Source organism: Rattus norvegicus, chromosome 5 (genome assembly GCF_036323735.1).
Source record: "Rattus norvegicus strain BN/NHsdMcwi chromosome 5, GRCr8, whole genome shotgun sequence".
Lineage (NCBI taxonomy): Eukaryota > Metazoa > Chordata > Mammalia > Rodentia > Muridae > Rattus > Rattus norvegicus.
Genome location: NC_086023.1, coordinates 148,338,791 through 148,346,474, shown reverse-complemented (window position 1 = coordinate 148,346,474; position 7,684 = coordinate 148,338,791). Strand labels below are relative to the sequence as shown.

Below are 7,684 nucleotides of genomic sequence, written 5' to 3'. Positions count from 1 at the left end.
TAATGACACGTCTCTCTTGTCCCGTCCAGGCTCTCTCCTTAACCCCTGTGCCCTGGACCCATCTCCTTCAGTGTAAAAGCCAGGGAGCAGCCATGAGGCTGTATAGAAGCCCCTCTCCCTCCTCTAACTCCGTCCTCCCCCCCCCACCCCATCCCCCGGCACTGGCGTCTCTGTCCAACTCCCCAGAGCATTCTGAACTCACCCCCACCACAGGGCCTTTGCATCTGCGGCCCTGCCTTTTTCAATGGTGTGTACTGTTTCCTCTCTCTCAGAGAGAGAGAGAGAGAGAGAGAGAGAGAGAGAGAGAGAGAGAGAGTGCCTTCCAAACATAACATGTCCGCCCTCCTTCCTGCTTGACTTCCCCACAGCCTTTAGCACTGGCTGGCCCTGATATTGGTACCTCCCTATCTCTCCTGCTCCAATCAGGAACAGCTCATGGAATAGGTCCCATCAAACAGCAGAGCCAAAAACAAACAAACATCAAAATCCGGTGTGGGTCTGAGCGGGGTGCTGTCTCAGCCGTGAAGCCTGGCAGATGGGAGAGGAGGGGATCCCGGGAGAGGGATCAGAACTTACCTGCCTCTGAGGCCCAGGAGAACACTACCTGAGTTTAGGAGTCCCAGGGTCATCAGTGAAGCACACCCATTCCTTCCTCTGTCTCTGTTGTTGTTTTATATGACAGGGTCTCAGGTATCCTTAGGAACCTGCTGTGTTGCCAAGAATAACCTTGAATCCCCCTGCCTCCACCTCCCAAGTGCTGGGATTCTAGACATACACAGCCACAATGGCCCTCGCAGTGCCAGGGACCCCGGGGTTTTGTGCGTGCTGCCTTTGTGAGCACCCCACCAACCCAGCTACACTCCAGCTCCTCACTCAGACTTAATCCTGGAGGACTGGGGAGCCATTGAGAGAGAGCAGAATGGGGGTGTGTTCCTCCTGAGTGTGGTATCGCTCTGCCCTGGGTGGCCGTGGATACAAGGTGTGCCCTGGGACTTCTAGAAAGGCTGCTGAGCCACTGCCTGTCTCTGTGTGACTCTCCCCAAGCTTGAATTCTACAGTTCTCCCAAGAAGGAAGAGCCCAGAGGGGACACTGAGGCCTCCACAGAGAAACGACCTACCTAGTCTAGACCCCATGACACGTCATTTGGAATTTCTGCTGATAACTGGCGATTCACATGGACTAACTTGGGAGTCTGGTGGGTTTTGTTTTGTTTTGTTTTTTAAGATTTATTTATTTATTCTGTATAAGTACACTGTCGTTGACTTCAGACACACCAGAAGAGGACACCAGATCCCATTACAGATGGTTGTGAGCCACCATGTGGTTGCTGGGAATTGAACTCAGGACCTCTGGAAGAGCAGTCGGAGCTCTTAACCACTGAGCCATCTCTCCAGCCCTTGTTTTGTTTTCTACTTTCTTTTTGCTTTTTTAAGGGAAGGGTTTGGATTTGAATCACCGGGATGTTGAAGGGTCAGCCTCAAGTACCTCTGGATCCATCTGCAAACACTGCCTCAGCTGGAGGCAGTTGGCCCTCTGGGGAAGTCTCAAAGACTAACCCTGTATCTGCTGGGATGGGGCTGGAGAAAGGGACAGATGTGACCCCAAAGGAAAGTCAGAGGACTCACCCCAAAATAAAGACAACAGTAGCCCAGGCCAGCATGCAGCCCACAAATCCTTGCGGAAGATTGTCTAGATAAGCATACCCTAGAGGGTATCAGGGGCAGATGGGGCAGGCAGAGCAAGGAGGTGACCAGGCAACCATAATGGGCCCCTTGACAGGAACTAATCAATCTCCTGGCTCCCTACCTCACACTCCCCCATCACCGATTCGCTGAGGGAAACATCTGTCACTTTCCTAAGATGAATAACACACCAACACCATTATTAATGTGTTTTTAAGTGGTGTTTAGAATCCACTTCATTTTAAATAAAAGCGACGCGGCTCTCTCATGACTGCTTAGTGCCCAAGAGGCCTGGTACGACATGGCTGCTGTGTCAGCAGTGTGACTCCCGGGTACTGTCCCCAAGTGTACGCACAGAGCCAAGGTCACAGGTGCCTGGCAAATGGTGGAAGAACGTGACAGAGCAAACCCAGCACCAGCAAGGGAGGAGGGTGTCACCGCTGTGAACAGACACTATGGCCAAGGCAGCGTTTAAAAGGACGACATGGAATTGTGGCTGGCTTACGGGTTCAGAGGTTCAGTCCATTAACAGCAAGTCAGGTGGCAGGGTCCAGACCGGCATGGTGCTGGAGGAGCTGAGAGCTCTACATCCTGTTCCGAAGGCAAGCAGGAGAAGACTGACGTTCGGGAAGCTAGGATGAGGGTCTTAAAAGTCCCATGCTCGGGGCTGGGGATTTAGCTCAGTGGTAGAGCGCTTACCTAGGAAGCGCAAGGCCCTGGGTTCGATCCCCAGCTCCGAAAAAAAGAACCAAAAAAAAAAAAAAGTCCCATGCTCACAGTGACAAATCCACTCCAACAAGGCCCTCACTCCTAATAGTGCCACTCCCTGGCTCATGCGTATACAAACCATCACAGAGAGGAGGTGGGAGTTACACATATCAATGATGAGAGCTCCCGGATGAGCATTCTAGAAAGTCACATTGCATGGGTTGAGTACCTGAGGTCTGCAGCCTTTGTCCCCTCCCCCTCCTGTAAGAAGACACATGACTGGATACATAACTGGATTTATACCCCAAAAGCCATGAGTGCCAAAGGTGCTCACTGATGAGTTTTGTGTCGTAGAACACGGGATAACCTAAATATAGAGCCAGAGGGGAACGAGAGCAGAGATGAGGGCAGACGTGGTCTGTGGGGTACCCTGTATCCATCTGGATAGAATTTTACAGGATTATTGTTCGACCACCATTGCAGTGGTGCAGAGGATTCCCAGTATTCAACAGCCAGGGGTCTTTTTTGTTGTTTTGTTTAGTTTGTTTGTTTGTTTGTTTGTTTCGGTTTTTTCTTTTTTTCTTTTTTTTTTTTTCTTTTTTCTTTTTTTTTTTTTTTTGAGACAGGGTTTCTCCGTGCAGCCTTGGCTGACCAGGACTCGATCTGTAGACCAGACTGGCCTTGAACTCACAGGAATCCACCTGCCTCTGCCCCTGAATGCTGGGATTAAAGGCAAGTGCCCCCATCACACAGCAACAGCCAGGGGCCTTCGGAGGCAGATCGATTGGTAGAGCCACTGCCTCAAGAGCAGCCGCCCCAGCAACCGTGAGAGATTGTTTCGTGAAGAAAGCTATCCCACCCTTAGGTTGCACTGGCTAACAGGAAGCCCTCTCTGTAACATTAACAAAACCTGTTTCTCTGAAGTCCTCTCTGACTGCCCCTTGTTCTGCTCCCTCGTAACGAGCACACAGGTAGTGAAGCCCAGTGGTCAGCCTCTCCTTCCTCTGACTTTCCCTCATCCACCTTAGGCCACGAGAAGCCACACGCTCTAGTCAAGCATGATGACCCACAGCTGTGAGCACAATGCTCGGGTGGCCGAGGCATGAAGATATTGGATTTGGAGCCGACCTGGGCTGTATAATGAGAGCCTGTCTGAAAAGCAATTTTGTAAAAAAAAAAAAAAAAACTGGGAAAAGGAACCCGCTACATCCTGTGGAGCAGAAGTAACTGGGCAGAATTATCTGGTAAACAGTGGGACACCTGACCACCCAAAGCATCACAGGGGGATGATGTTCCCAGCAGCATTAATGTTTGTATGGGGGGCTGTGATGTGGGGTCAAGCACACATTCACATGCAGGTGTATGTACCTGTGGAGCCTGGAAGTCCTTCCTCTGAAGCCAGTCCCCTTGAGTTTTGAGACTGAGTCTCTTCCCAGGTTCATTGACTCAGTCAGGCTGTCCATCCAGTAAGCCCCAGAGAGCCCCATCTTGTTCCCAGGACTGGGATTAGCGCTCCACACCACCACACCTAGCCCTTTTACTGAGGCTCAAACACAGGTCCCCATGTCTGCGTGGCAAGCATTTAACGGAACCGTCTCAAGAGCTACCCCTCCGCCTACCAGCAGCTTACAGCCAGAACTGGGAACAACTCACACACTCATCCCTAAATGAGTGGAAGAGTTAAGGGTCACACTGATCTGTGCAGTAGACAGTCAGGATAGGAGGAATACACACAGTGGGGGTCACCTCAACGGTGCAGGAAGGAGTGTGGTGTGGCTTCGTTCATTACATACTTAGGAAAAGAGAATGACCTGACCTAGCATGGCAGAACACAGATCAGGGTTTGCTGGGGGAACAAGACCAAAAAAAAAAAAAAAAAAGTCCTGAGTCTGAGGGGATCCAGAAACCTTCTAGGAGAGATAGGCACGCTGGTTTAACTTCACAATGGGCACTTCTGATGTGCCGATATGTGGAAACCTCCTGCCTTGCAAACTGAGCTTCTGGAGACTGTGGTGTGAACTCTTACTCAGGAAAATGGAGGCAAATGCTTGCCCCTCCCCAACAGCGTCAATGCCAGACGTACGTACGAGTCCGCCAAAGTCCAACTTGGCGAATCAATGATTTTATTGAGCTCACTTACAGGAGCCTTAGGAGCCCCAAAGTAGCCATATCACTGGAAAGTCTCCGCCTCGCAAGACGACACCTCCCTCACGGCCACAGAAATGAATTCTTTGCTTCAGTCGGCCTTCTGAAGTCTGTACACGCCAGTGCTTCCTGAGCCTCTACAGTTAAATCTGAATTTATACGGCTGGCAGGGCGGGGCCAGGGGGCGGGGCCAGAGTAGTCAGGTGCGGGTCTGAGGCCCCTCCCACCCCTTCCTTCTATGAGGGAATGCCTATAGGGGTCTCCCGATGAGGAGCGCAGAATCCCTTCACTGAAAGACATAGCAAACAGTAGCCACGGAGAAGGCCTCCAAGTCCAGCCGTCTGTAATTAGCACAGAACCTGACGGGTGCTAATGGACAGCAGCTGCTCAGCGGGTTTGGCTCTAATCACTAGAGACTCTGGGAAGAGTTGGCAGAGGCTCATGATGGAACCGGGATTCAAGCCCTGATCTCCTGACTCACCAGCCAGTTCGCCTTCTCCACCGTGTGGGAAGATCTAAAACCCAAGGCTTCCAGAGTATTCTGTGGTTCCCCAAGATGCCTGACATCGGTAATCTCATTTCCTGGACTAATCCCATTTAACACAGTCAACTGTGTATCGGATATGCAAGGCTGGGAGAGCACGCCGCTGGTTATTTCCAGCAGGCATCTGTATGTGGGGCCCAGGCCACGCCGACCCCTAAGCAGGTAGACAACTCACCTGGTTGAGCATTCTAAACTGTGGAGTCAGTCACAGGTTGGGAGCGACACCAAGCACTAATGGAAGCCCCTGAGCAGGATGTTGAGTCCCTCTGAGCCTTAGCCTTCTCCTCTATAAAATGGGGGTGCCCCGTGCCCCACCCCCATAGTCTTCTGGAGATATTGAGTGGGTAACAGCATTTGGTCAATGTCATCGCTTCTGACCTGGTCTCAGTTATTGACGCTTTCATTCTCTGAGTTCCCACAATCCGGTTAATAAGGTCCGTATCGTTCTTACTTCATAGGTACAGAACCTGAGGCCACAAGAGGCAGAATGGCTTGCCTGAGACCGTACAGCAAATGCATGGCAGAGATGGACTTGGCCTGACACATCCTGTGTGCCTGAGAACCTGTCTCTGTGGCACCGTAGTACCTCTTAACTGGGCCATGGTGACAGGTGTACCAGGGTCGATAACATAGAAATGAGAGCCCAGTGTCCCCTCTTTAGACTCGGGGCCCACTATTTTGAAACAGTGGATGGCACGGACAATAAGTAGTACCACAGCCACCTCCCTGAGAGTGACCAGGCTTCAGACTGTAGGGTGAGGAGCAGGTCAGTGGACGTGCATTAATTGAGAGGCTGTCATGCAGCCCTCAGCTAAGGGGTGGGCCAGATGGGCTCCAGGGGCACATTCAGGAGAGGTCACTTTAGATCCTCCATTTGGAGAGTGTCTGAGGTACCAGCGACACTCACCTGCGTGTGGAATGGATTCCCTAAAGGAGCAGAGGATGATTCAAGGACAGCCTTCAGGCGTGGGGTCCCAGCCCAGCAAGAGGTCTCCATGGATGCAAAGGGACAGTGGAGAGATGGGAAGAAGATAGAAGAACTGGGTTCGGGGTTGGGGATTTAGCTCAGTGGTAGAGCGCTTGCCTAGCAAGCGCAAGGCCCTGGGTTCGGTCCTCAGCTGCGAAAAAAGAAAAAAAAAAAAAACTGGGTTCAAATCCTGACCACTCCATGAGCCTGGGGACCTTGACTTCTCTGAGCCGAGCTCGGTCTGTTTGTCCACAAGATGGGAACCAGTGTGCCAGCTGTACACAGACGGGTGGCACTTCAGTAAAATCATTTCTCTGGACAGCATAAGCAATGGCCGCTTTAATGACTGATTTTGACCACCTTCCCATCAGAAGGAGCATCTTCACAGCTTCCCTGAGGGCGTGGGTCCTAGACTCTCCTAACATCCGCCTGGAAGTCCTTCCAAATATCTCCCTGCTGCGGCTGCTGCTTGAACACACAGATGTAATAAACGCCTGGTGCAGGATCAAGGTCAAAATCAAGGAAAAGCGAAGCCCCACCAGGATAGAGGATAAAACAGAAGCCGGCCCAGGAGATATCAGTGGCAGAGACAGGGGGAGCCCCTGAACCCCGGTAACAGTCAGGTTATTACAAATCTAAAACCCTATCACATTGTGCGTCTGCCATTTCTGTGAGTAAATCAACCCTCAATTCTTTTTAAACCCTTAAGCCTTTTCAATATCCAAGCACCAAACACACGCATCCCCGTGTGGTCTCTGGCCTACCTACCCCATCGATGGTGCACACAGCAGACACCTGAGCCAGCAAGAGGATATGGCCATTGCAGCTTCCTGGGCCCAGATGCAGTGGCCTGGGCAGACACATGGTCCAAGGCACCTGAGCTAGAGAGGTGTGCCCTCAGGGACACGCATTTTGGAGAAATTCTCCACGTCACTGGAAGTAACAAGTTCACAGTGGCTTTGCCGACCTAGGGTCTATCCGAACCCCCAAGACCTTAAGCGTGCTCCAGAGCAAAACAATCACTCAGCAGAACCTCAGAGGGGAGGGGAATCTGCTTACAGCCATGATTGGCTGTTGGAGGAGGAGGCTACTTCCTCAAGCCTCTGTTCGTCCGACCCCAAGTTCCTACACAGCCTGCAGCACTGAGGGATGCTGGGAGGAGCAGCGGTGGTGGTCAACCTGACTCCTTATCCTTCCAGATCAAGGCTGTGCCCAGGACTGGAGAGGTAGCTCTGAGGTTAAGAGTGTAGTACTGGGTTGGGGATTTAGCTCAGCGGTAGAGCGCTTGCCTAGGAAGCGCAAGGCCCTGGTTTCGGTCCCCAGCTCCGGAAAAAAAAAAAAAAAAAAAAAAAAAAAAAAAAAAGAGTGTAGTACTGCCCTTTCAGAAGGCTGGAAGGGACATCTGAGTGCATATTCCCAAGACATACGCATACCTCTACATGATTAAAAAGAAATCTTTAGTCGTTTTTTAAAGATGGTGTCCAATCAGGCATGAGTCAGCCAAGGAGTGCGTGAAACCCCAGAAAGCCAGGATCAGGGTCCTGAAGGATAGAAAATTGAGCAAAGCCTGTCTTGTGGCAGGTTGGTGAAATGTTTATACAAATGACCTTCAAAGCAGGGAGTCTCCCTCTTCCCCT

General features: G+C 51.4%; 1 long non-coding RNA gene across 1 annotated transcript; it reads left to right on the top strand.

The window, feature by feature from the left end:
- Nucleotides 1-4,776: 4,776 nt before the first annotated feature.
- LOC134479034 (uncharacterized) lies at nucleotides 4,777-6,693 on the top strand. Its single transcript, XR_010051987.1, has 2 exons — nucleotides 4,777-5,105; nucleotides 5,539-6,693. It is a non-coding gene; the product is annotated as an uncharacterized LOC134479034 (long non-coding RNA).
- The last annotated feature ends 991 nt before the right edge of the window (nucleotides 6,694-7,684 follow it).